The sequence below is a fragment of the Saccoglossus kowalevskii genome, chromosome 9, assembly GCF_978046115.1.
Source record: "Saccoglossus kowalevskii chromosome 9, keSacKowa6.1, whole genome shotgun sequence".
Taxonomy (NCBI): domain Eukaryota; kingdom Metazoa; phylum Hemichordata; class Enteropneusta; family Harrimaniidae; genus Saccoglossus; species Saccoglossus kowalevskii.
The window spans coordinates 15,484,956-15,511,211 of NC_140649.1; the positions used below are offsets into that span (position 1 = coordinate 15,484,956).

The 26,256-nt window shown below is 40.5% G+C and overlaps 33 non-coding genes across 33 annotated transcripts; all 33 read right to left on the reverse strand.

Moving 5' to 3' along the window:
* Positions 1–130: 130 nt before the first annotated feature.
* TRNAE-UUC (transfer RNA glutamic acid (anticodon UUC)) lies at positions 131–202 on the reverse strand. Its single transcript has one exon. It is a non-coding gene; the product is annotated as a tRNA-Glu (tRNA).
* Positions 203–1,518: 1,316 nt separating this feature from the next.
* Positions 1,519–1,590, reverse strand: TRNAE-CUC (transfer RNA glutamic acid (anticodon CUC)). The gene has a single exon. It is a non-coding gene; the product is annotated as a tRNA-Glu (tRNA).
* Positions 1,591–1,809: 219 nt separating this feature from the next.
* TRNAE-UUC (transfer RNA glutamic acid (anticodon UUC)) lies at positions 1,810–1,881 on the reverse strand. The gene has a single exon. It is a non-coding gene; the product is annotated as a tRNA-Glu (tRNA).
* A 504-nt stretch (positions 1,882–2,385) lies between these two features.
* On the reverse strand, positions 2,386–2,457 carry TRNAE-CUC (transfer RNA glutamic acid (anticodon CUC)). Its single transcript has one exon. It is a non-coding gene; the product is annotated as a tRNA-Glu (tRNA).
* A 508-nt stretch (positions 2,458–2,965) lies between these two features.
* On the reverse strand, positions 2,966–3,037 carry TRNAE-UUC (transfer RNA glutamic acid (anticodon UUC)). The gene has a single exon. It is a non-coding gene; the product is annotated as a tRNA-Glu (tRNA).
* Positions 3,038–3,261: 224 nt separating this feature from the next.
* On the reverse strand, positions 3,262–3,333 carry TRNAE-UUC (transfer RNA glutamic acid (anticodon UUC)). Its single transcript has one exon. It is a non-coding gene; the product is annotated as a tRNA-Glu (tRNA).
* A 3,281-nt stretch (positions 3,334–6,614) lies between these two features.
* On the reverse strand, positions 6,615–6,686 carry TRNAE-CUC (transfer RNA glutamic acid (anticodon CUC)). Its single transcript has one exon. It is a non-coding gene; the product is annotated as a tRNA-Glu (tRNA).
* A 219-nt stretch (positions 6,687–6,905) lies between these two features.
* On the reverse strand, positions 6,906–6,977 carry TRNAE-CUC (transfer RNA glutamic acid (anticodon CUC)). Its single transcript has one exon. It is a non-coding gene; the product is annotated as a tRNA-Glu (tRNA).
* A 219-nt stretch (positions 6,978–7,196) lies between these two features.
* TRNAE-UUC (transfer RNA glutamic acid (anticodon UUC)) lies at positions 7,197–7,268 on the reverse strand. Its single transcript has one exon. It is a non-coding gene; the product is annotated as a tRNA-Glu (tRNA).
* Positions 7,269–8,063: 795 nt separating this feature from the next.
* Positions 8,064–8,135, reverse strand: TRNAE-CUC (transfer RNA glutamic acid (anticodon CUC)). Its single transcript has one exon. It is a non-coding gene; the product is annotated as a tRNA-Glu (tRNA).
* Positions 8,136–9,520: 1,385 nt separating this feature from the next.
* Positions 9,521–9,592, reverse strand: TRNAE-CUC (transfer RNA glutamic acid (anticodon CUC)). The gene has a single exon. It is a non-coding gene; the product is annotated as a tRNA-Glu (tRNA).
* A 510-nt stretch (positions 9,593–10,102) lies between these two features.
* TRNAE-UUC (transfer RNA glutamic acid (anticodon UUC)) lies at positions 10,103–10,174 on the reverse strand. The gene has a single exon. It is a non-coding gene; the product is annotated as a tRNA-Glu (tRNA).
* A 795-nt stretch (positions 10,175–10,969) lies between these two features.
* Positions 10,970–11,041, reverse strand: TRNAE-CUC (transfer RNA glutamic acid (anticodon CUC)). Its single transcript has one exon. It is a non-coding gene; the product is annotated as a tRNA-Glu (tRNA).
* Positions 11,042–13,586: 2,545 nt separating this feature from the next.
* TRNAE-UUC (transfer RNA glutamic acid (anticodon UUC)) lies at positions 13,587–13,658 on the reverse strand. Its single transcript has one exon. It is a non-coding gene; the product is annotated as a tRNA-Glu (tRNA).
* A 1,685-nt stretch (positions 13,659–15,343) lies between these two features.
* Positions 15,344–15,415, reverse strand: TRNAE-CUC (transfer RNA glutamic acid (anticodon CUC)). Its single transcript has one exon. It is a non-coding gene; the product is annotated as a tRNA-Glu (tRNA).
* A 218-nt stretch (positions 15,416–15,633) lies between these two features.
* TRNAE-CUC (transfer RNA glutamic acid (anticodon CUC)) lies at positions 15,634–15,705 on the reverse strand. The gene has a single exon. It is a non-coding gene; the product is annotated as a tRNA-Glu (tRNA).
* A 219-nt stretch (positions 15,706–15,924) lies between these two features.
* Positions 15,925–15,996, reverse strand: TRNAE-CUC (transfer RNA glutamic acid (anticodon CUC)). The gene has a single exon. It is a non-coding gene; the product is annotated as a tRNA-Glu (tRNA).
* A 219-nt stretch (positions 15,997–16,215) lies between these two features.
* On the reverse strand, positions 16,216–16,287 carry TRNAE-CUC (transfer RNA glutamic acid (anticodon CUC)). The gene has a single exon. It is a non-coding gene; the product is annotated as a tRNA-Glu (tRNA).
* A 1,093-nt stretch (positions 16,288–17,380) lies between these two features.
* Positions 17,381–17,452, reverse strand: TRNAE-CUC (transfer RNA glutamic acid (anticodon CUC)). The gene has a single exon. It is a non-coding gene; the product is annotated as a tRNA-Glu (tRNA).
* Positions 17,453–17,670: 218 nt separating this feature from the next.
* Positions 17,671–17,742, reverse strand: TRNAE-CUC (transfer RNA glutamic acid (anticodon CUC)). Its single transcript has one exon. It is a non-coding gene; the product is annotated as a tRNA-Glu (tRNA).
* A 219-nt stretch (positions 17,743–17,961) lies between these two features.
* On the reverse strand, positions 17,962–18,033 carry TRNAE-CUC (transfer RNA glutamic acid (anticodon CUC)). Its single transcript has one exon. It is a non-coding gene; the product is annotated as a tRNA-Glu (tRNA).
* A 219-nt stretch (positions 18,034–18,252) lies between these two features.
* Positions 18,253–18,324, reverse strand: TRNAE-CUC (transfer RNA glutamic acid (anticodon CUC)). The gene has a single exon. It is a non-coding gene; the product is annotated as a tRNA-Glu (tRNA).
* A 218-nt stretch (positions 18,325–18,542) lies between these two features.
* TRNAE-UUC (transfer RNA glutamic acid (anticodon UUC)) lies at positions 18,543–18,614 on the reverse strand. Its single transcript has one exon. It is a non-coding gene; the product is annotated as a tRNA-Glu (tRNA).
* Positions 18,615–18,833: 219 nt separating this feature from the next.
* TRNAE-UUC (transfer RNA glutamic acid (anticodon UUC)) lies at positions 18,834–18,905 on the reverse strand. The gene has a single exon. It is a non-coding gene; the product is annotated as a tRNA-Glu (tRNA).
* Positions 18,906–19,124: 219 nt separating this feature from the next.
* TRNAE-UUC (transfer RNA glutamic acid (anticodon UUC)) lies at positions 19,125–19,196 on the reverse strand. The gene has a single exon. It is a non-coding gene; the product is annotated as a tRNA-Glu (tRNA).
* A 213-nt stretch (positions 19,197–19,409) lies between these two features.
* TRNAE-CUC (transfer RNA glutamic acid (anticodon CUC)) lies at positions 19,410–19,481 on the reverse strand. The gene has a single exon. It is a non-coding gene; the product is annotated as a tRNA-Glu (tRNA).
* A 212-nt stretch (positions 19,482–19,693) lies between these two features.
* Positions 19,694–19,765, reverse strand: TRNAE-CUC (transfer RNA glutamic acid (anticodon CUC)). Its single transcript has one exon. It is a non-coding gene; the product is annotated as a tRNA-Glu (tRNA).
* A 1,378-nt stretch (positions 19,766–21,143) lies between these two features.
* On the reverse strand, positions 21,144–21,215 carry TRNAE-UUC (transfer RNA glutamic acid (anticodon UUC)). The gene has a single exon. It is a non-coding gene; the product is annotated as a tRNA-Glu (tRNA).
* A 510-nt stretch (positions 21,216–21,725) lies between these two features.
* On the reverse strand, positions 21,726–21,797 carry TRNAE-UUC (transfer RNA glutamic acid (anticodon UUC)). The gene has a single exon. It is a non-coding gene; the product is annotated as a tRNA-Glu (tRNA).
* Positions 21,798–22,307: 510 nt separating this feature from the next.
* On the reverse strand, positions 22,308–22,379 carry TRNAE-UUC (transfer RNA glutamic acid (anticodon UUC)). The gene has a single exon. It is a non-coding gene; the product is annotated as a tRNA-Glu (tRNA).
* A 1,093-nt stretch (positions 22,380–23,472) lies between these two features.
* On the reverse strand, positions 23,473–23,544 carry TRNAE-CUC (transfer RNA glutamic acid (anticodon CUC)). Its single transcript has one exon. It is a non-coding gene; the product is annotated as a tRNA-Glu (tRNA).
* A 2,241-nt stretch (positions 23,545–25,785) lies between these two features.
* TRNAE-CUC (transfer RNA glutamic acid (anticodon CUC)) lies at positions 25,786–25,857 on the reverse strand. The gene has a single exon. It is a non-coding gene; the product is annotated as a tRNA-Glu (tRNA).
* Positions 25,858–26,076: 219 nt separating this feature from the next.
* On the reverse strand, positions 26,077–26,148 carry TRNAE-UUC (transfer RNA glutamic acid (anticodon UUC)). The gene has a single exon. It is a non-coding gene; the product is annotated as a tRNA-Glu (tRNA).
* Between the last annotated feature and the right edge of the window lie 108 nt (positions 26,149–26,256).

The window sequence follows — 26,256 nt, forward strand, 5'->3', positions numbered from 1 at the left end:
CGAGTATTATATATTCTCTTGTAATCAAGCCAACAAATACGAGGGGCCAATTTATATCTTTTAATTAAATTGTCTATGAGAATTTTGTACAAGCTGCGATGTTGAACTGACCAGGAATCTAAAACAGATGTTCCCACACCGGGAAATGAACCCGGGCCTTGGCGGTGAAAGCGCCAAATCCTAACCACTAGACCATATGGGACGTTGACGTATGAAGGCGTTTCCTATTTATCGGGAACACATAAGTAAGGCATATAATCTGATACTTGTGACGTGACATGAACTGAATGTCGAGTATTATATATTCTCTTGTAATCAAGCCAACAAATACGAGAGGCCAATTTATATCTTTTAATTAAATTGTCTATGAGAATGTTGTACAAGCTGCGATGTTCAACTGACCAGGAATATAAAACTGGTGTTCTCACACCGGGAAATGAACCCGGGCCATGGCGGTGAGAGCGCCAAATCCTAACCACTAGATCATATGGGACGTTGACGTATGAAGGTGTTTCCTATTTATCGGGAACACATAAGTAAGGCATATAATCGTATACTTGTGACGTGACGTGACATGAACTGAATGTCTTGAATTATATATATTCCCTTGCAATCAAGCCAACAAATACGAGAGGCCAATTTATATCTTTTAATTAAATTGTCTATGAGAATTTTGTACAAGCTGCGATGTTCAACTGACCAGGAATCTAAAACAGGTGTTCCCACACCGGGAACTGAACATATAATCGGATATTAAGGCATATAATCGGATACTTGCGACGTGACATGAACTGAATGTCGAGTATTCTATATTCTCTTGTGATCGAGCCAACAAATACGAGAGGCCAATTTATATCTTTTAATTAAATTGTCTATGAGAATTTTGTACAAGCTGCAATGTTCAACTGACCAGGAATATAAAACTGGTGTTCCCACACCGGGAAATTAACCCGGGTCATGGCGGTGAGAGCGCCAAATCCTGACCACTAGACTATATGGGACGTTGTCATATGAAGGCGTTTCCTATTTATCGGGAACACATAAGTAAGGCATATAATCGTATACTTGTGACGTGACGTGACATGAACTGAATGTCTTGAATTATATATATTCCCTTGCAATCAAGCCAACAAATACGAGAGGCCAATTTATATCTTTTAATTAAATTGTCTATGAGAATTTTGTACAAGCTGCGATGTTCAACTGACCAGGAATCTAAAACTGGTGTTCCCACACCGGGAAATTAACCCGGGTCATGGCGGTGAGAGCGCCAAATCCTAACCACTAGACCATATGGGACGATGACATTTGAAGGCGTTTCCTATTTATCGGGAAAACACAAGTATGGCATGCAATCGGATACTTGTGATGTGACATGAACTGAATGTCGAGTATTCTATATTCACTTGTGATCGAGGCAACAAATACGAGAGGCCAATTTATATCATTTAATTAAATTTTCTATGAGAATGTTGTACAAGCTGCGATGTTCAACTGACCAGGAATATAAAACTGGTGTTCCCACACCGGGAATTGAACCCGGACCTTCGCGGTGAGAGCGCCAAATCCTAACCACTAGACCATATGGGACGATGACATTTGAAGGCGTTTCCTATTTATCGGGAAAACATAAGTAAGGCATATAATCAGATACTTGTGACGTGACATGAACTGAATGTCGAGTATTATATATTCTCTTGTGATCGACCCAATAAATACGAGAGGCCAATTTATATCATTTAATTAAATTTTCTATGAGAATGTTGTACAAGCTGCGATGTTCAACTGACCAGGAATCTAAAACAGGTGTTCCCACACCGGGAATTGAACCCGGGCCTTGGCGGTGAAAGCGCCAAATCCTAACCACTAGACCATATGGGACGTTGACGAATGAAGGCGTTTCCTATTTATCGGGAACACATAAGTAAGGCATATAATCTGATACTTGTGACGTGACATGAACTGAATGTCGAGTATTATATATTCTCTTGTAATCAAGCCAACAAATACTTGAGGCCAATTTATATCTTTTAATTAAATTGTCTATGATAATTTTGTACAAGCTGCGATGTTCAACTGACCAGGAATCTAAAACAGATGTTCCCACACCGGGAATTGAACCCGGGCCTTCGCGGTGAAAGCGCCGAATCCTAACCACTAGACCATATGGGACGATGACATTGGAAGGCGATTCCTATTTATCGGGAAAACACAAGTATGGCATGCAATCGGATAATTCTGACATGAACTGCACGTCGTGTATTACATATTCTCTTGTAATAAGGCAACAAATACGAGAGGCCAATTTATATCTTTTAATTAAATTGTCTCTGAGAATTGTATACAAGCTGCGATGTTCAACTGACCAGGAATATAAAACTGGTGTTCCCACACCGGGAATTGAACCCGGGCCTCTGCGGTGAGAGCGCCAAATCCTAACCACTAGACCATATGGGATGTTGACGTATGAAGGCATTTCCTATTTATCGGGAAAACACAAGTATGGCATGCAATCGGCTACTTCTGACATGAACTGCACGTCGTGTATTATATATTCTCTTCTGATGAGACAACAAATACGAGAGGCCAATTTATATTTTTTAATTAAATTGTCTCTGAGAATTTTGTAAAGCTGCGATGTTCAACTGACCTGGAATCTAAAACAGGTGTTCCCACACCGAGAATTTAACCCGGGCCTTGGCGGTGAGAGCGCCAAATCCTAACCACTAGACCATATAGGATGTTGACGTATGAAGGCGTTTCCTATTTATCGGGAACACATAAGTAAGGCATATAATCTGATACTTGTGACGTGACGTGACATGAACTGAATGTCGAGTATTATATATTCTCTTGTAATCAAGCCAACAAATACGAGAGGCCAATTTATATCTTTTAATTAAATTGTCTATGAGAATTTTGTACAAGCTGCGATGTTGAACTGACCAGGAATCTAAAACAGATGTTCCCACACCGGGAATTGAACCCGGGCCTTGGCGGTGAAAGCGCCAAATCCTAACCACTAGACCATATGGGACGTTGACGTATGAAGGCGTTTCCTATTTATCGGGAACACATAAGTAAGGCATATAATCTGATACTTGTGACGTGACGTGACATGAACTGAATGTCGAGTATTATATATTCTCTTGTAATCAAGCCAACAAATACGAGGGGCCAATTTATATCTTTTAATTAAATTGTCTATGAGAATTGTGTACAAGCTGCGATGTTGAACTGACCAGGAATCTAAAACAGATGTTCCCACACCGGGAAATGAACCCGGGCCTTGGCGGTGAAAGCGCCAAATCCTAACCACTAGACCATATGGGACGTTGACGTATGAAAGCGTTTCCTATTTATCGGGAACACATAAGTAAGGCATATAATCTGATACTTGTGACGTGACATGAACTGAATGTCGAGGATAATATATTCTCTTGTAATCAAGCCAACAAATACGAGAGGCCAATTTTTATCTTTTAATTAAATTGTCTATGAGAATGTTGTACAAGCTGCGATGTTCAACTGACCAGGAATATAAAACTGGTGTTCTCACACCGGGAAATGAACCCGGGCCATGGCGGTGAGAGCGCCAAATCCTAACCACTAGATCATATGGGACGTTGACGTATGAAGGTGTTTCCTATTTATCGGGAACACATAAGTAAGGCATATAATCTGATACTTGTGACGTGACATGAACTGAATGTCGAGTATAATATATTCTCTTGTAATCAAGCCAACAAATACGAGAGGCCAATTTATATCTTTTAATTAAATTGTCTATGAGAATGTTGTACAAGCTGCGATGTTCAACTGACCAGGAATATAAACCTGGCGTTCTCACACCGGGAAATGAACCCGGGCCATGGCGGTGAGAGCGCCAAATCCTAACCACTAGATCATATGGGACGTTGACGTATGAAGGTGTTTCCTATTTATCGGGAACACATAAGTAAGGCATATAATCGTATACTTGTGACGTGACGTGACATGAACTGAATGTCTTGAATTATATATATTCCCTTGCAATCAAGCCAACAAATACGAGAGGCCAATTTATATCTTTTAATTAAATTGTCTATGAGAATTTTGTACAAGCTGCGATGTTCAACTGACCAGGAATCTAAAACAGGTGTTCCCACACCGGGAACTGAACATATAATCGGATATTAAGGCATATAATCGGATACTTGTGACGTGACATGAACTGAATGTCGAGTATTCTATATTCTCTTGTGATCGAGCCAACAAATACGAGAGGCCAATTTATATCTTTTAATTAAATTGTCTATGAGAATTTTGTACAAGCTGCAATGTTCAACTGACCAGGAATATAAAACTGGTGTTCCCACACCGGGAAATTAACCCGGGTCATGGCGGTGAGAGCGCCAAATCCTGACCACTAGACTATATGGGACGTTGTCATATGAAGGCGTTTCCTATTTATCGGGAACACATAAGTAAGGCATATAATCGTATACTTGTGACGTGACGTGACATGAACTGAATGTCTTGAATTATATATATTCCCTTGCAATCAAGCCAACAAATACGAGAGGCCAATTTATATCTTTTAATTAAATTGTCTATGAGAATTTTTTACAAGCTGCGATGTTCAACTGACCAGGAATCTAAAACAGGTGTTCCCACACCGGGAACTGAACATATAATCGGATATTAAGGCATATAATCGGATACTTGTGACGTGACATGAACTGAATGTCGAGTATTATATATTTTCTTCTGATGAGCCAACAAATACGAGAGGCCAATTTATATCTTTTAATTAAATTGTCTATGAGAATTTTGTACAAGCTGCGATGTTCAACTGACCAGGAATCTAAAACAGGTGTTCCCACACCGGGAATTGAACCCGAGCTTTGGCGGTGAAAGCGCCAAATCCTAACCACTAGACCATATGGGACGATGACATTTGAAGGCGTTTCCTATTTATCGGGAAAACACAAGTATGGCATGCAATCGGATTCTTCTGACATGAACTGCACGTCGTGTATTACATATTCTCTTGTAATCAAGCCAACAAATACGAGAGGCCAATTTATATCATTTAATTAAATTGTCTATGAGAATGTTGTACAAGCTGCGATGTTCAACTGACCAGGAATGTAAAACTGGTGTTCCCACACCGAGAATTGAATCCGGGCCTTGGCGGTGAGAGCGCCAAATCCTAACCACTAGACCATATAGGATGTTGACGTATGAAGGCGTTTCCTATTTATCGGGAACACATAAGTAAGGCATTTAATCGGATACTTGTGACGTGACATGAACTGAATGTCGAGTATTCTATATTCTCTTGTGATCGAGCCAACAAATACGAGAGGCCAATTTATATCTTTTAATTAAATTGTCTATGAGAATTTTGTACAAGCTGCAATGTTCAACTGACCAGGAATATAAAACTGGTGTTCCCACACCGGGAAATGAACCCGGGTCATGGCGGTGAGAGCGCCAAATCCTGAACACTAGACTATATGGGACGTTGTCGTATGAAGGCGTTTCCTATTTATCGGGAACACATAAGTAAGGCATATAATCGTATACTTGTGACGTGACGTGACATGAACTGAATGTCGCGAATTATATATATTCTCTTGTAATCAAGCCAACAAATACGAGAGGCCAATTTATATCTTTTAATTAAATTGTCCATGAGAATTTTGTACAAGCTGCGATGTTCAACTGACCAGGAATCTAAAACAGGTGTTCTTACACCGGGAATTGAACCTGGACCTTGGCGGTGAAAGCGCCGAATCCTAACCACTAGACCATATGGGACGATGACATTGGAAGGCGATTCCTATTTATCGGGAAAACACAAGTATGGCATGCAATCGGATACTTCTGACATGAACTGCACGTCGTGTATTACATATTCTCTTGTAATAAGGCAACGAATACGAGAGGCCAATTTATATCTTTTAATTAAATTGTCTCTGAGAATTGTATACAAGCTGCGATGTTCGACTGACCAGGAATCTAAAACAGGTGTTCCCACACCTGGAATTGAACCCAGGCCTTGGCGTTGAAAGCGCCAAATGATAACCACTAGATCATATGGGACGTTGACGTATGAAGGCGTTTCCTATTTATCGGGAACACATAAGTAAGGCATATAATCGTATACTTGTGACGTGACGTGATATGAACTGAATGTCTTGAATTATATATATTCCCTTGCAATCAAGCCAACAAATACGAGAGGCCAATTTATATCTTTTAATTAAATTGTCTATGAGAATTTTGTACAAGCTGCGATGTTCAACTGACCAGGAATCTAAAACAGGTGTTCCCACACCTGGAATTGAACCCAGGCCTTGGCGTTGAAAGCGCCAAATGATAACCACTAGATCATATGGGACGTTGACGTATGAAGGCGTTTCCTATTTATCGGGAACACATAAGTAAGGCATATAATCGTATACTTGTGACGTGACGTGATATGAACTGAATGTCTTGAATTATATATATTCCCTTGCAATCAAGCCAACAAATACGAGAGGCCAATTTATATCTTTTAATTAAATTGTCTATGAGAATTTTGTACAAGCTGCGATGTTCAACTGACCAGGAATCTAAAACAGGTGTTCCCACACCGGGAATTGAACCCGGGCCTTCGCGGTGAGAGCGCCAAATCCTAACCACTAGACCATATGGGACGATGACATTTGAAGGCGTTTCCTATTTATCGGGAAAACATAAGTAAGGCATATAATCTGATACTTGTGATGTGACATGAACTGAATGTCGAGTATTCTATATTCACTTGTGATCGAGCCAACAAATACGAGAGGCCAATTTATATCATTTAATTAAATTTTCTATGAGAATGTTGTACAAGCTGCGATGTTCAACTGACCAGGAATATAAAACTGGTGTTCCCACACCGGGAATTGAACCCGGACCTTCGCGGTGAGAGCGCCAAATCCTAACCACTAGACCATATGGGACGATGACATTTGAAGGCGTTTCCTATTTATCGGGAAAACATAAGTAAGGCATATAATCAGATACTTGTGACGTGACATGAACTGAATGTCGAGTATTATATATTCTCTTGTGATCGACCCAATAAATACGAGAGGCCAATTTATATCATTTAATTAAATTTTCTATGAGAATGTTGTACAAGCTGCGATGTTCAACTGACCAGGAATCTAAAACAGGTGTTCCCACACCGGGAATTGAACCCGGGCCTTGGCGGTGAAAGCGCCAAATCCTAACCACTAGACCATATGGGACGTTGACGAATGAAGGCGTTTCCTATTTATCGGGAACACATAAGTAAGGCATATAATCTGATACTTGTGACGTGACATGAACTGAATGTCGAGTATTATATATTCTCTTGTAATCAAGCCAACAAATACTTGAGGCCAATTTATATCTTTTAATTAAATTGTCTATGATAATTTTGTACAAGCTGCGATGTTCAACTGACCAGGAATCTAAAACAGATGTTCCCACACCGGGAATTGAACCCAGGCCTTGGCGGTGAAAGCGCCAAATCCTAGCCACTAGACCATATGGGACGTTGACGTATGAAGGCGTTTCCTATTTATCGGGAACACATAAGTAAGGCATATAATCTGATACTTGTGACGTGACATGAACTGAATGTCGAGGATAATATATTCTCTTGTACTCAAGCCAACAAATACGAGAGGCCAATTTATATCTTTTAATTAAATTGTCTATGAGAATGTTGTACAAGCTGCGATGTTCAACTGACCAGGAATCTAAAACAGGTGTTCCCACACCGGGAATTGAACCCGGGCCATCGCGGTGAAAGCGCCGAATCCTAACCACTAGACCATATGGGACGATGACATTGGAAGGCGATTCCTATTTATCGGGAAAACACAAGTATGGCATGCAATCGGATACTTCTGACATGAACTGCACGTCGTGTATTACATATTCTCTTGTAATAAGGCAACAAATTCGAGAGGCCAATTTATATCTTTTAATTAAATTGTCTCTGAGAATTGTATACAAGCTGCGATGTTCAACTGACCAGGAATATAAAACTGGTGTTCCCACACCGGGAATTGAACCCGGGCCTCGGCGGTGAGAGCGCCAAATCCTAACCACTAGACCATATGGGATGTTGACGTATGAAGGCATTTCCTATTTATCGGGAAAACACAAGTATGGCATGCAATCGGCTACTTCTGACATGAACTACACGTCGTGTATTATATATTCTCTTCTGATGAGACAACAAATACGAGAGGCCAATTTATATTTTTTAATTAAATTGTCTCTGAGAATTTTGTAAAGCTGCGATGTTCAACTGACCAGGAATCTAAAACAGGTGTTCCCACACCGAGAATTTAACCCGGGCCTTGGCGGTGAGAGCGCCAAATCCTAACCACTAGACCATATAGGATGTTGACGTATGAAGGCGTTTCCTATTTATCGGGAACACATAAGTAAGGCATTTAATCGGATACTTGTGACGTGACATGAACTGAATGTCGAGTATTCTATATTCTCTTGTGATCGAGCCAACAAATACGAGAGGCCAATTTATATCTTTTAATTAAATTGTCTATGAGAATTTTGTACAAGCTGCAATGTTCAACTGACCAGGAATATAAAACTAGTGTTCCCACACCGGGAAATGAAGCCGGGTCATGGCGGTGAGAGCGCCAAATCCTGACCACTAGACTATATGGGACGTTGTCGTATGAAGGCGTTTCCTATTTATCGGGAACACATAAGTAAGGCATATAATCGGATACTTGTGACGTGACATGAACTGAATGTCGTGAATTATATATATTCTCTTGTAATCAAGCCAACAAATACGAGAGGCCAATTTATATCTTTTAATTAAATTGCCTATGAGAATGTTGTACCAGCTGCGATATTCAACTGACCAGGAATCTAAAACAGGTGTTCTCACACCGGGAAATGAACCCGGGTCATGGCGGTGAGAGCGCAAAATCATGACCACTAGACCATATGGGACGTTGTCGTCTGAAGGCGTTTCCTATTTATCGGGAACACATAAGTAAGGCATATAATCTGATACTTGTGACGTGACATGAACTGAATGTCGAGTATTATATATTGTCTTGTAATCAATCCAACAAATATGAGAGGCCAATTTATATCTTTTAATTAAATTGTCTATGGGAATGTTGTACAAGCTGCGATTTTCAACTGACCAGGAATATAAAACTGGTGTTCTCACACCGGGAAATGAACCCGGGCCATGGCGGTGAGAGGGCCAAATCCTAACCACTATATCATATGGGACGTTGACGTATGAAAGTGTTTCCTATTTATTGGGAACACATAAGTAAGGCATATAATCGATTACTTGTGACGTGACGTGACATGAACTGAATGTCGTGAATTATATATATTCTCTTGTAATCAAGCCAACATATACGAGAGGCCAATTTATATCATTTAATTAAATTGTCTCTGAGAATTTTGTACAAGCTGCGATGTTCAACTGACCAGGAATCTAAAACAGGTGTTCCCACACCGGGAATTGAACCCGGGCCTTGGCGGTGAGAGCGCCAAATCCTAACCACTAGACCATATGGGACGATGACATTTGAAGGCGTTTCCTATTTATCGGGAAAACACAAGTATGGCATGCAATCGGATACTTGTGATGTGACATGAACTGAATGTCGAGTATTCTATATTCACTTGTGATCGAGCCAACAAATACGAGAGGCCAATTTATATCATTTAATTAAATTTTCTATGAGAATGTTGTACAAGCTGCGATGTTCAACTGACCAGGAATATAAAACTGGTGTTCCCACACCGGGAATTGAACCCGGACCTTCGCGTTGAGAGCGCCAAATCCTAACCACTAGACCAGATAGGACGATGACATTTAAAGGCGTTTCCTATTTATCGGGAAAACATAAGTAAGGCATATAATCAGATACTTGTGACGTGACATGAACTGAATGTCGAGTATTATATATTCTCTTGTGATCGACCCAATAAATACGAGAGGCCAATTTATATCATTTAATTAAATTTTCTATGAGAATGTTGTACAAGCTGCGATGTTCAACTGACCAGGAATCTAAAACAGGTGTTCCCACACCGGGAATTGAACCCGGGCCTTGGCGGTGAAAGCGCCAAATCCTAACCACTAGACCATATGGGACGTTGACGAATGAAGGCGTTTCCTATTTATCGGGAACACATAAGTAAGGCATATAATCTGATACTTGTGACGTGACATGAACTGAATGTCGAGTATTATATATTCTCTTGTAATCAAGCCAACAAATACTTGAGGCCAATTTATATCTTTTAATTAAATTGTCTATGATAATTTTGTACAAGCTGCGATGTTCAACTGACCAGAAATCTAAAACAGATGTTCCCACACCGGGAATTGAACCCAGGCCTTGGCGGTGAAAGCGCCAAATCCTAGCCACTAGACCATATGGGACGTTGACGTATGAAGGCGTTTCCTATTTATCGGGAACACATAAGTAAGGCATATAATCTGATACTTGTGACGTGACATGAACTGAATGTCGAGGATAATATATTCTCTTGTACTCAAGCCAACAAATACGAGAGGCCAATTTATATCTTTTAATTAAATTGTCTATGAGAATGTTGTACAAGCTGCGATGTTCAACTGACCAGGAATCTAACACAGGTGTTCCCACACCGGGAATTGAACCCGGGCCTTCATGGTGAAAGCGCCGAATCCTAACCACTAGACCATATGGGACGATGACATTGGAAGGCGATTCCTATTTATCGGGAAAACACAAGTATGGCATGCAATCGGATACTTCTGACAGGAACTGCACGTCGTGTATTACATATTCTCTTGTAATAAGGCAACAAATACGAGAGGCCAATTTATATCTTTTAATTAAATTGTCTCTGAGAATTGTATACAAGCTGCGATGTTCAACTGACCAGGAATATAAAACTGGTGTTCCCACACCGGGAATTGAACCCGGGCCTCGGCGGTGAGAGCGCCAAATCCTAACCACTAGACCATATGGGATGTTGACGTATGAAGGCATTTCCTATTTATCGGGAAAACACAAGTATGGCATGCAATCGGCTACTTCTGACATGAACTGCACGTCGTGTATTATATATTCTCTTCTGATGAGACAACAAATACGAGAGGCCAATTTATATTTTTTAATTAAATTGTCTCTGAGAATTTTGTAAAGCTGCGATGTTCAACTGACCAGGAATCTAAAACAGGTGTTCCCACACCGAGAATTTAACCCGGGCCTTGGCGGTGAGAGCGCCAAATCCTAACCACTAGACCATATAGGATGTTGACGTATGAAGGCGTTTACTATTTATCGGGAACACATAAGTAAGGCATTTAATCGGATACTTGTGACGTGACATGAACTGAATGTCGAGTATTCTATATTCTCTTGTGATCGAGCCAACAAATACGAGAGGCCAATTTATATCTTTTAATTAAATTGTCTATGAGAATTTTGTACAAGCTGCAATGTTCAACTGACCAGGAATATAAAACTGGTGTTCCCACACCGGGAAATGAACCCGGGTCATGGCGGTGAGAGCGCCAAATCCTGAACACTAGACTATATGGGACGTTGTCGTATGAAGGCGTTTCCTATTTATCGGGAACACATAAGTAAGGCATATAATCGTATACTTGTGACGTGACGTGACATGAACTGAATGTCGTGAATTATATATATTCTCTTGTAATCAAGCCAACAAATACGAGAGGCCAATTTATATCTTTTAATTAAATTGTCTATGAGAATTTTGTACAAGCTGCGATGTTCAACTGACCAGGAATCTAAAACAGGTGTTCTTACACCGGGAATTGAACCTGGACCTTGGCGGTGAAAGCGCCGAATCCTAACCACTAGACCATATGGGACGATGACATTGGAAGGCGATTCCTATTTATCGGGAAAACACAAGTATGGCATGCAATCGGATACTTCTGACATGAACTGCACGTCGTGTATTACATATTCTCTTGTAATAAGGCAACAAATACGAGAGGCCAATTTATATCTTTTAATTAAATTGTCTATGAGAATTTTGTACAAGCTGCGATGTTCAACTGACCAGGAATATAAAACTGGTGTTCCCACACGGAGAATTGAATCCGGGCCTTGGCGGTGAGAGCGCCAAATCCTAACCACTAGACCATATGGGATGTTGACGTATGAAGGCGTTTCCTATTTATCGGGAACACATAAGTAAGGCATTTAATCGGATACTTGTGACGTGACATGAACTGAATGTCGAGTATTCTATATTCTCTTGTGATCGAGCCAACAAATACGAGAGGCCAATTTATATCTTTTAATTAAATTGTCTATGAGAATTTTGTACAAGCTGCAATGTTCAACTGACCAGGAATATAAAACTAGTGTTCCCACACCGGGAAATGAAGCCGGGTCATGGCGGTGAGAGCGCCAAATCCTGACCACTAGACTATATGGGACGTTGTCGTATGAAGGCGTTTCCTATTTATCGGGAACACATAAGTAAGGCATATAATCGGATACTTGTGACGTGACATGAACTGAATGTCGTGAATTATATATATTCTCTTGTAATCAAGCCAACAAATACGAGAGGCCAATTTATATCTTTTAATTAAATTGCCTATGAGAATGTTGTACCAGCTGCGATGTTCAACTGACCAGGAATCTAAAACAGGTGTTCTCACACCGGGAAATGAACCCGGGTCATGGCGGTGAGAGCGCAAAATCATGACCACTAGACCATATGGGACGTTGTCGTCTGAAGGCGTTTCCTATTTATCGGGAACACATAAGTAAGGCATATAATCTGATACTTGTGACGTGACATGAACTGAATGTCGAGTATTATATATTGTCTTGTAATCAATCCAACAAATATGAGAGGCCAATTTATATCTTTTAATTAAATTGTCTATGGGAATGTTGTACAAGCTGCGATGTTCAACTGACCAGGAATATAAAACTGGTGTTCTCACACCGGGAAATGAACCCGGGCCATGGCGGTGAGAGGGCCAAATCCTAACCACTATATCATATGGGACGTTGACGTATGAAGGTGTTTCCTATTTATCGGGAACACATAAGTAAGGCATATAATCGATTACTTGTGACGTGACGTGACATGAACTGAATGTCGTGAATTATATATATTCTCTTGTAATCAAGCCAACATATACGAGAGGCCAATTTATATCATTTAATTAAATTGTCTATGAGAATGTTGTACAAGCTGCAATGTTCAACTGACCAGGAATCTAAAACAGGTGTTCACACACCGGGAATTGAACCCGGGCCTTGGCGGTGAAAGCGCCAAATCCTAACCACTAGACCATATGGGACGATGACATTTGTAGGCGTTTCCTATTTATCGGGAAAACACAAGTATAGCATGCAATCGGATACTTCTGACATGAACTGCACGTCGTGTATTACATATTCTCTTGTAATCAAGCCAACATATACGAGAGGCCAATTTATATCATTTAATTAAATTGTCTATGAGAATGTTGTACAAGCTGCGATGTTCAACTGACCAGGAATCTAAAACAGGTGTTCCCACACCGGGAATTGAACCCAGGCCTTGGCGGTGAAAGCGCCAAATCCTAACCACTAGACCATATGGGACGTTGACGTATGAAGGCGTTTCCTATTTATTGGGAACACATAAGTAAGGCATATAATCTGATACTTGTGACGTGACATGAACTGAATGTCGAGTATTATATATTCTCTTGTAATCAAGCCAACAAATACGAGAGGCCAATTTATATCTTTTAATTAAATTGTCTATGAGAATGTTGTACAAGCTGCGATGTTCAACTGACCAGGAATATAAAACTGGTGTTCTCACACCGGGAAATGAACCCGGGCCATGGCGGTGAGAGCGCCAAATCCTAACCACTAGATCATATGGGACTTTGACGTATGAAGGCGTTTCCTATTTATCGGGAACACATAAGTAAGGCATATAATCGTATACTTGTGACGTGACGTGACATGAACTGAATGTCGTGAATTATATATATTCTCTTGTAATCCAGCCAACAAATACGAGAGGCCAATTTATATCTTTTAATTAAATTGTCTATGAGAATTTTGTACAAGCTGCGATGTTCAACTGACCAGGAATCTAAAACCAGTGTTCCCACACCGGGAAATGAAGCCGGGTCATGGCGGTGAGAGCGCCAAATCCTGACCACTAGACTATATGGGACGTTGTCGTATGAAGGCGTTTCCTATTTATCGGGAACACATAAGTAAGGCATATAATCGGATACTTGTGACGTGACATGAACTGAATGTCGTGAATTATATATATTCTCTTGTAATCAAGCCAACAAATACGAGAGGCCAATTTATATCTTTTAATTAAATTGCCTATGAGAATGTTGTACCAGCTGCGATGTTCAACTGACCAGGAATCTAAAACAGGTGTTCTCACACCGGGAAATGAACCCGGGTCATGGCGGTGAGAGCGCAAAATCATGACCACTAGACCATATGGGACGTTGTCGTCTGAAGGCGTTTCCTATTTATCGGGAACACATAAGTAAGGCATATAATCTGATACTTGTGACGTGACATGAACTGAATGTCGAGTATTATATATTGTCTTGTAATCAATCCAACAAATATGAGAGGCCAATTTATATCTTTTAATTAAATTGTCTATGGGAATGTTGTACAAGCTGCGATGTTCAACTGACCAGGAATATAAAACTGGTGTTCTCACACCGGGAAATGAACCCGGGCCATGGCGGTGAGAGGGCCAAATCCTAACCACTATATCATATGGGACGTTGACATATGAAGGTGTTTCCTATTTATCGGGAACACATAAGTAAGGCATATAATCGATTACTTGTGACGTGACGTGACATGAACTGAATGTCGTGAATTATATATATTCTCTTGTAATCAAGCCAACATATACGAGAGGCCAATTTATATCATTTAATTAAATTGTCTATGAGAATGTTGTACAAGCTGCGATGTTCAACTGACCAGGAATCTAAAACAGGTGTTCACACACCGGGAATTGAACCCGGGCCTTGGCGGTGAAAGCGCCAAATCCTAACCACTAGACCATATGGGACGATGACATTTGTAGGCGTTTCCTATTTATCGGGAAAACACAAGTATAGCATGCAATCGGATACTTCTGACATGAACTGCACGTCGTGTATTACATATTCTCTTGTAATCAAGCCAACAAATACGAGAGGCCAATTTATATCATTTAATTAAATTGTCTATGAGAATGTTGTACAAGCTGCGATGTTCAACTGACAAGGAATATAAAACTGGTGTTCCCACACCGGGAATTGAAACCGGGCCTTGGCGGTGAGAGCACCAAATCCTAACCACTAGACCATATGGGATGTTGACGTATGAAGGCGTTTCCTATTTATCGGGAACACATAAGTAAGGCATATAATCTGATACTTGTGACGTGACATGAACTGAATGTCGAGTATTATATATTCTCTTCTGATGTGACAACAAATACGAGAGGCCAATTTATATTTTTTAATTAAATTGTCTCTGAGAATTTTGTACAAGCTGCGATGTTCAACTGACCAGGAATCTAAAACAGGTGTTCCCACACCGGGAATTGAACCCGGGCCTTGGCGGTGAGAGCGCCAAATCCTAACCACTAGACCATATGGGACGATGACATTTGAAGGCGTTTCCTATTTATCGGGAAAACACAAGTATGGCATGCAATCGGATACTTGTGATGTGACATGAACTGAATGTCGAGTATTCTATATTCCCTTGTGATCGAGCCAACAAATACGAGAGGCCAATTTATATCATTTAATTAAATTTTCTATGAGAATGTTGTACAAGCTGCGATGTTCAACTGACCAGGAATATAAAACTGGTGTTCCCACACCGGGAATTGAACCCGGACCTTCGCGGTGAGAGCGCCAAATCCTAACCACTAGACCATATGGGACGATAACATTTGAAGGCGTTTCCTATTTATCGGGAAAACATAAGTAAGGCATATAATCAGATACTTGTGACGTGACATGAACTGAATGTCGAGTATTATATATTCTCTTGTGATCGACCCAATAAATACGAGAGGCCAATTTATATCATTTAATTAAATTTTCTATGAGAATGTTGTACAAGCTGCGATGTTCAACTGACCAGGAATATAAAACAGGTGTTCCCACACCGGGAATTGAACCCGGGCCTTGGCGGTGAGAGCGCCAAATCCTAACCACTAGATCATATGGGACGTTGACGTATGAAGGCGTTTCCTATTTATCGGGAACACATAAGTAAGGCATATAATCTGATACTTGTGACGTGACATGAACTGAATGCCGAGTATTATATATTCTCTTCTGATGAGACAACAAATACGAGAGGCCAATTTATATCTTTTAATTAAATTGCCTATGAGAATGTTGTACCAGCTGCGATGTTCAACTGACCAGGAATCTAAAACAGGTGTTCTCACACCGGGAAATGAACCCGGGTCATGGCGGTGAGAGCGCAAAATCATGACCACTAGACCATATGGGACGTTGTCGTCTGAAGGCGTTTCCTATTTATCGGGAACACATAAGTAAGGCATATAATCTGATACTTGTGACGTGACATGAACTGAATGTCGAGTATTATATATTGTCTTGTAATCAATCCAACAAATATGAGAGGCCAATTTATATCTTTTAATTAAATTGTCTATGGGAATGTTGTACAAGCTGCGATGTTCAACTGACCAGGAATATAAAACTGGTGTTCTCACACCGGGAAATGAACCCGGGCCATGGCGGTGAGAGGGCCAAATCCTAACCACTATATCATATGGGACGTTGACGTATGAAGGTGTTTCCTATTTATCGGGAACACATAAGTAAGGCATATAATCGATTACTTGTGACGTGACGTGACATGAACTGAATGTCGTGAATTATATATATTCTCTTGTAATCAAGCCAACATATACGAGAGGCCAATTTATATCATTTAATTAAATTGTCTATGAGAATGTTGTACAAGCTGCGATGTTCAACTGACCAGGAATCTAAAACAGGTGTTCACACACCGGGAATTGAACCCGGGCCTTGGCGGTGAAAGCGCCAAATCCTAACCACTAGACCATATGGGACGATGACATTTGTAGGCGTTTCCTATTTATCGGGAAAACACAAGTATAGCATGCAATCGGATACTTCTGACATGAACTGCACGTCGTGTATTACATATTCTCTTGTAATCAAGCCAACAAATACGAGAGGCCAATTTATATCATTTAATTAAATTGTCTATGAGAATGTTGTACAAGCTGCGATGTTCAACTGACAAGGAATATAAAACTGGTGTTCCCACACCGGGAATTGAAACCGGGCCTTGGCGGTGAGAGCACCAAATCCTAACCACTAGACCATATGGGATGTTGACGTATGAAGGCGTTTCCTATTTATCGGGAACACATAAGTAAGGCATATAATCTGATACTTGTGACGTGACATGAACTGAATGTCGAGTATTATATATTCTCTTCTGATGTGACAACAAATACGAGAGGCCAATTTATATTTTTTAATTAAATTGTCTCTGAGAATTTTGTACAAGCTGCGATGTTCAACTGACCAGGAATCTAAAACAGGTGTTCCCACACCGGGAATTGAACCCGGGCCTTGGCGGTGAGAGCGCCAAATCCTAACCACTAGACCATATGGGACGATGACATTTGAAGGCGTTTCCTATTTATCGGGAAAACACAAGTATGGCATGCAATCGGATACTTGTGATGTGACATGAACTGAATGTCGAGTATTCTATATTCCCTTGTGATCGAGCCAACAAATACGAGAGGCCAATTTATATCATTTAATTAAATTTTCTATGAGAATGTTGTACAAGCTGCGATGTTCAACTGACCAGGAATATAAAACTGGTGTTCCCACACCGGGAATTGAACCCGGACCTTCGCGGTGAGAGCGCCAAATCCTAACCACTAGACCATATGGGACGATAACATTTGAAGGCGTTTCCTATTTATCGGGAAAACATAAGTAAGGCATATAATCAGATACTTGTGACGTGACATGAACTGAATGTCGAGTATTATATATTCTCTTGTGATCGACCCAATAAATACGAGAGGCCAATTTATATCATTTAATTAAATTTTCTATGAGAATGTTGTACAAGCTGCGATGTTCAACTGACCAGGAATATAAAACAGGTGTTCCCACACCGGGAATTGAACCCGGGCCTTGGCGGTGAGAGCGCCAAATCCTAACCACTAGATCATATGGGACGTTGACGTATGAAGGCGTTTCCTATTTATCGGGAACACATAAGTAAGGCATATAATCTGATACTTGTGACGTGACATGAACTGAATGCCGAGTATTATATATTCTCTTCTGATGAGACAACAAATACGAGAGGCCAATTTATATCTTTTACTTAAATTGTCTATGAGAATTTTGTACAAGCTGCGATGTTCAACTGACCAGGAATCTAAAACAGGTGTTCCCACACCGGGAATTGAACCCGGGCCTTGGCGGTGAAAGCGCCAAATCCTAATCACTAGACCATATGGGACGTTGACGAATGAAGGCGTTTCCTATTTATCGGGAACACATAAGTAAGGCATATAATCTGATACTTGTGACGTGACATGAACTGAATGTCGAGTATTATATATTCTCTTGTAATCAAGCCAACAAATACTTGAGGCCAATTTATATCTTTTAATTAAATTGTCTATGATAATTTTGTACAAGCTGCGATGTTCAACTGACCAGGAATCTAAAACAGATGTTCCCACACCGGGAATTGAACCCAGGCCTTGGCGGTGAAAGCGCCAAATCCTAACCACTAGACCATATGGGACGTTGACGTATGAAGGCGTTTCCTATTTATCGGGAACACATAAGTAAGGCATATAATCTGATACTTGTGACGTGACATGAACTGAATGTCGAGGATAATATATTCTCTTGTACTCAAGCCAACAAATACGAGAGGCCAATTTATATCTTTTAATTAAATTGTCTATGAGAATGTTGTACAAGCTGCGATGTTCAACTGACCAGGAATCTAAAACAGGTGTTCCCACACCGGGAATTGAACCCGGGCCTTGGCGGTGAAAGCGCCGAATCCTAACCACTAGACCATATGGGACGATGACATTGGAAGGCTATTCCTATTTATCGGGAAAACACAAGTATGGCATGCAATCGGATACTTCTGACATGAACTGCACGTCGTGTATTACATATTCTCTTGTAATAAGGCAACAAATACGAGAGGCCAATTTATATCTTTTAATTAAATTGTCTCTGAGAATTGTATACAAGCTGCGATGTTCAACTGACCAGGAATATAAAACTGGTGTTCCCACACCGAGAATTGAACCCGGGCCTCGGCGGTGAGAGCGCCAAATCCTAACCACTAGACCATATGGGATGTTGACGTATGAAGGCATTTCCTATTTATCGGGAAAACACAAGTATGGCATGCAATCGGCTACTTCTGACATGAACTGCACCTCGTGTATTATATATTCTCTTCTGATGAGACAACAAATACGAGAGGCCAATTTATATTTTTTAATTAAATTGTCTCTGAGAATTTTGTAAAGCTGCGATGTTCAACTGACCAGGAATCTAAAACAGGTGTTCCCACACCGAGAATTTAACCCGGGCCTTGGCGGTGAGAGCGCCAAATCCTAACCACTAGACCATATGGGACGATGACATTTGAAGGCGTTTCCTATTTATCGGGAAAACACAAGTATGGCATGCAATCGGATACTTCTGACATGAACTGCACGTCGTGTATTACATATTCTCTTGTAATCAAGCCAACAAATACGAAAGGCCAATTTATATCTTTTAATTAAATTGTCTATGAGAATTGTGTACAAGCTGCGATGTTCAACTGACCAGGAATATAAAACTGGTGTTCTCACACCGGGAAATGAACCCGGGCCATGGCGGTGAGAGCGCCAAATCCTAACCACTAGATGATATGGGACGTTGACGTATGAAGGCGTTTCCTATTTATCGGGAACACATAAGTAAGGCATATAATCTGATACTTGTGACGTGACATGAACTGAATGTCGAGTATTATATATTCTCTTGTAATCAAGCCAACAAATACGAGAGGCCAATTTATATCTTTTAATTAAATTGTCTATGATAATTTTGTACAAGCTGCGATGTTCAACTGACCAGGAATATAAAACTGGTGTTCTCACACCGGGAAATGAACCCGGGCCATGGCGGTGAGAGCGCCAAATCCTAACCACTAGATCATATGGGACGTTGTCCTATGAAGGCGTTTCCTATTTATCGGGAACACATAAGTAAGGCATGTAATCTGATACTTGTGACGTGACATGAACTGAATGTCGAGTATTATATATTCTCTTGTAATCAAGCCAACAAATACGAGAGGCCAATTTATATCTTTTAATTAAATTGTCTATGAGAATTTTGTACAAGCTGCGATGTTCAACTGACCAGGTATATAAAACTGGTGTTCTCACACCGGGAAATGAACCCGGGCCATGGCGGTGAGAGCGCCAAATCCTAACCACTAGATGATATGGGACGTTGACGTATGAAGGCGTTTCCTATTTATCGGGAACACATAAGTAAGGCATATAATCTGATACTTGTGACGTGACATGAACTGAATGTCGAGTATTATATATTCTCTTGTAATCAAGCCAACAAATACGAGAGGCCAATTTATATCTTTTAATTAAATTGTCTATGATAATTTTGTACAAGCTGCGATGTTCAACTGACCAGGAATATAAAACTGGTGTTCTCACACCGGGAAATGAACCCGGGCCATGGCGGTGAGAGCGCCAAATCCTAACCACTAGATCATATGGGACGTTGACGTATGAAGGCGTTTCCTATTTATCGGGAACACATAAGTAAGGCATATAATCTGATACTTGTGACGTGACATGAACTAAATGTCGAGTATTATATATTCTTTTGTGATCGAGCCAACAAATACGAGAGGCCAATTTATAACTTTTAATTAAATTGTCTATGAGAATTTTGTACAAGCTGCGATGTTCAACTGACCAGGAATCTAAAACAGGTGTTCCCACACCGGGAATTGAACCCGGGCATTGGCGGTGAAAGCGCCAAATCCTAACCACTAGACCATATGGGACGTTGACGTATGAAGGCGTTTCCTATTTATCGGGAACACATAAGTAAGGCATGTAATCTGATACTTGTGACGTGACATGAACTGAATGTCGAGTATTATATATTCTCTTGTAATCAAGCCAACAAATACGAGAGGCCAATTTATATCTTTTAATTAAATTGTCTATGAGAATTTTGTACAAGCTGCGATGTTCAACTGACCAGGTATATAAAACTGGTGTTCTCACACCGGGAAATGAACCCGGGCCATGGCGGTGAGAGCGCCAAATCCTAACCACTAGATGATATGGGACGTTGACGTATGAAGGCGTTTCCTATTTATCGGGAACACATAAGTAAGGCATATAATCTGATACTTGTGACGTGACATGAACTGAATGTCGAGTATTATATATTCTCTTGTAATCAAGCCAACAAATACGAGAGGCCAATTTATATCTTTTAATTAAATTGTCTATGATAATTTTGTACAAGCTGCGATGTTCAACTGACCAGGAATCTAAAACAGATGTTCCCACACCGGGAATTGAACCCGGGCCTTGGCGGTGAAAGCGCCAAATCCTAACCACTAGACCATATGGGACGTTGACGTATGAAGGCGTTTCCTATTTATCGGGAACACATAAGTAAGGCATATAATCTGATACTTGTGACGTGACATGAACTGAATGTCGAGGATAATATATTCTCTTGTACTCAAGCCAACAAATACGAGAGGCCAATTTATATCTTTTAATTAAATTGTCTATGAGAATGTTGTACAAGCTGCGATGTTCAACTGACCAGGAATATAAAACTGGTGTTCTCACACCGGGAAATGAACCCGGGCCATGGCGGTGAGAGCGCCAAATCCTAACCACTAGATCATATGGGACGTTGACGTATGAAGGCGTTTCCTATTTATCGGGAACACATAAGTAAGGCATATAATCTGATACTTGTGACATGACATGAACTGAATGTCGACTATTATATATTCTCTTGTGATCGAGCCAACAAATACGAGAGGCCAATTTATAACTTTTAATTAAATTGTCTATGAGAATTTTGTACAAGCTGCGATGTTCAACTGACCAAGAATCTAAAACAGGTGTTCCCACACCGGGAATTGAACCCGGGCCTTGGCGGTGAAAGCGCCAAATCCTAACCACTAGACCATATGGGACGTTGACGTATGAAGGCGTTTCCTATTTATCGGGAACACATAAGTAAGGCATATAATCAGATACTTGTGACGTGACATGAACTGAATGTCGAGTATTATATATTCTCTTGTAATCAAGCCAACAAATACGAGAGGCCAATTTATATCTTTTAATTAAATTGTCTATGAGAATTTTGTACAAGCTGCGATGTTCAACTGACCAGGAATATAAAACTGGTGTTCTCACACCGGGAAATGAACCCGGGCCATGGCGGTGAGAGCGCCAAATCCTAACCACTAGATCATATGGGACGTTGACGTATGAAGGCGTTTCCTATTTATCGGGAACACATAAGTAAGGCATATAATCTGATACTTGTGACGTGACATGAACTGAATGTCGAGGATAATATATTCTCTTGTACTCAAGCCAACAAATACGAGAGGCCAATTTATATCTTTTAATTAAATTGTCTATGAGAATGTTGTACAAGCTGCGATGTTCAACTGACCAGGAATATAAAACTGGTGTTCTCACACCGGGAAATGAACCCGGGCCATGGCGGTGAGAGCGCCAAATCCTAACCACTAGATCATATGGGACGTTGACGTATGAAGGCGTTTCCTATTTATCGGGAACACATAAGTAAGGCATATAATCGTATACTTGTGACGTGACGTGACATGAACTGAATGTCGTGAATTATATATATTCTCTTGTAATCAAGCCAACAAATACGAGAGGCCAATTTATATCTTTTAAATAAATTGTCTATGAGAATTTTGTACAAGCTGCGATGTTCAACTGACCAGGAATCTAAAACAGGTGTTCCCACACCGGGAATTGAACCCGGGCCTTCGCGGTGAAAGCGCCGAATCCTAACCACTAGACCATATGGGACGATGACATTGGAAGGCGATTCCTATTTATCGGGAAAACACAAGTATGGCATGCAATCGGATACTTCTGACATGAACTGCACGTCGTGTATTACATATTCTCTTGTAATAAGGCAACAAATACGAGAGGCCAATTTATATCTTTTAATTAAATTGTCTCTGAGAATTGTATACAAGCTGCGATGTTCAACTGACCAGGAATATAAAACTGGTGTTCCCACACCGGGAATTGAACCCGGGCCTTGGCGGTGAGAGCGCCAAATCCTAACCACTAGACCATATGGGATGTTGACGTATGAAGGCATTTCCTATTTATCGGGAAAACACAAGTATGGCATGCAATCGGCTACTTCTGACATGAACTGCACGTCGTGTATTACATATTCTCTTGTAATCAAGCCAACAAATACGAGAGGCCAATTTATATCATTTAATTAAATTGTCTATGAGAATGTTGTACAAGCTGCGATGTTCAACTGACCAGGAATATAAAACTGGTGTTCAAACACCGGGAATTGAACCCGGGCCTTGGCGGTGAGAGCGCCAAATCCTAACCACTAGACCATATGGGATGTTGACGTATGAAGGCATTTCCTATTTATCGGGAACACATATGTAAGGCATATAATCGGATACTTGTGACGTGACATGAACTGAATGTCGAGTATTATATATTCTCTTCTGATGAGACAACAAATACGAGAGGCCAATTTATATTTTTTAATTAAATTGTCTCTGAGAATTTTGTAAAGCTGCGATGTTCAACTGACCAGGAATCTAAAACAGGTGTTCCCACACCGAGAATTGACCCCGGGCCTTGGCGGTGAGAGCGCCAAATCCTAACCACTAGACCATATGGGACGATGACATTTGAAGGCGTTTCCTATTTATCGGGAAAACACAAGTATGGCATGCAATCGGATACTTCTGACATGAACTGCACGTCGTGTATTACATATTCTCTTGTAATCAAGCCAACAAATACGAGAGGCCAATTTATATCTTTTAATTAAATTGTCTATGAGAATTTTGTACAAGCTGCGATGTTCAACTGACCATGAATATAAAACTGGTGTTCTCACACCGGGAAATGAACCCGAGCCATGGCGGTGAGAGCGCCAAATCCTAACCACTAGAGGATATGGGACGTTGACGTATGAAGGCGTTTCCTATTTATCGGGAACACATAAGTAAGGCATATAATCTGATACTTGTGACGTGACATGAACTGAATGTCGAGTATTATATATTCTCTTGTAATCAAGCCAACAAATACGAGAGGCCAATTTATATCTTTTAATTAAATTGTCTATGATAATTTTGTACAAGCTGCGATGTTCAACTGACCAGGAATCTAAAACAGATGTTCCCACACCGAGAATTGAACCCAGGCCTTGGCGGTGAAAGCGCCAAATCCTAACCACTAGACCATATGGGACGTTGACGTATGTAGGCGTTTCCTATTTATCGGGAACACATAATTAAGGCATATAATCTGATACTTGTGACGTGACATGAACTGAATGTCGAGGATAATATATTCTCTTGTACTCAAGCCAACAAATACGAGAGGCCAATTTATATCTTTTAATTAAATTGTCTATGAGAATGTTGTACAAGCTGCGATGTTCAACTGACCAGGAATATAAAACTGGTGTTCTCACACCGGGAAATGAACCCGGGCCATGGCGGTGAGAGCGCCAAATCCTAACCACTAGATCATATGGGACGTTGACGTATGAAGGCGTTTCCTATTTATCGGGAACACATAAGTAAGGCATATAATCTGATACTTGTGACGTGACATGAACTGAATGTCGAGTATTATATATTCTCTTGTAATCAAGCCAACAAATACGAGAGGCCAATTTATATCTTTTAATTAAGTTGTCTATGAGAATGTTGTACAAGCTGCGATGTTCAACTGACCAGGAATATAAAACTGGTGTTTTCACACCGGGAAATGAACCCGGGCCATGGCGGTGAGAGCGCCAAATCCTAACCACTAGATCATATGGGACGTTGACGTATGAAGGCGTTTCCTATTTATCGGGAACACATAAGTAAGGCATATAATCGTATACTTGTGACGTGACATGACATGAACTGAATGTCGTGAATTATATATATTCTCTTGTAATCAAGCAAATACGAGAGGCCAATTTATATCTTTTAATTAAATTGTCTATGAGAATTTTGTACAAGCTGCGATGTTCAACTGACCAGGAATCTAAAACAGGTGTTCCCACACCGGGAATTGAACCCGGGCCTTCGCGGTGAAAGCGCCGAATCCTAACCACTAGACCATATGGGACGATGACATTGGAAGGCGATTCCTATTTATCGGGAAAACACAAGTATGGCATGCAATCGGATACTTCTGACATGAACTGCACGTCGTGTATTACATATTCTCTTGTAATAAGGCAACAAATACGAGAGGCCAATTTATATCTTTTAATTAAATTGTCTCTGAGAATTGTATACAAGCTGCGATGTTCAACTGACCAGGAATATAAAACTGGTGTTCCCACACCGGGAATTGAACCCGGGCCTTGGCGGTGAGAGCGCCAAATCCTAACCACTAGACCATATGGGATGTTGACGTATGAAGGCATTTTCTATTTATCGGGAAAACACAAGTATGGCATATAATCTGATACTTGTGACGTGACATGAACTGAATGTCGAGTATTATATATTCTCTTGTAATCAAGCCAACAAATACGAGAGGCCAATTTATATATTTTAATTAAATTGTCTATGAGAATTTTGTACAAGCTGCGATGTTCAACTGACCAGTAATCTAAAACAGGTGTTCCCACACCGGGAATTGAACCCGGGCCTTGGCGGTGAAAGCGCCAAATCCTAACCACTAGACCATATGGGACGTTGACGTATGAAGGCATTTCCTATTTATCGGGAAAACACAAGTATGGCATATAATCTGATACTTGTGACGTGACATGAACTGAATGTCGAGTATTATATATTCTTT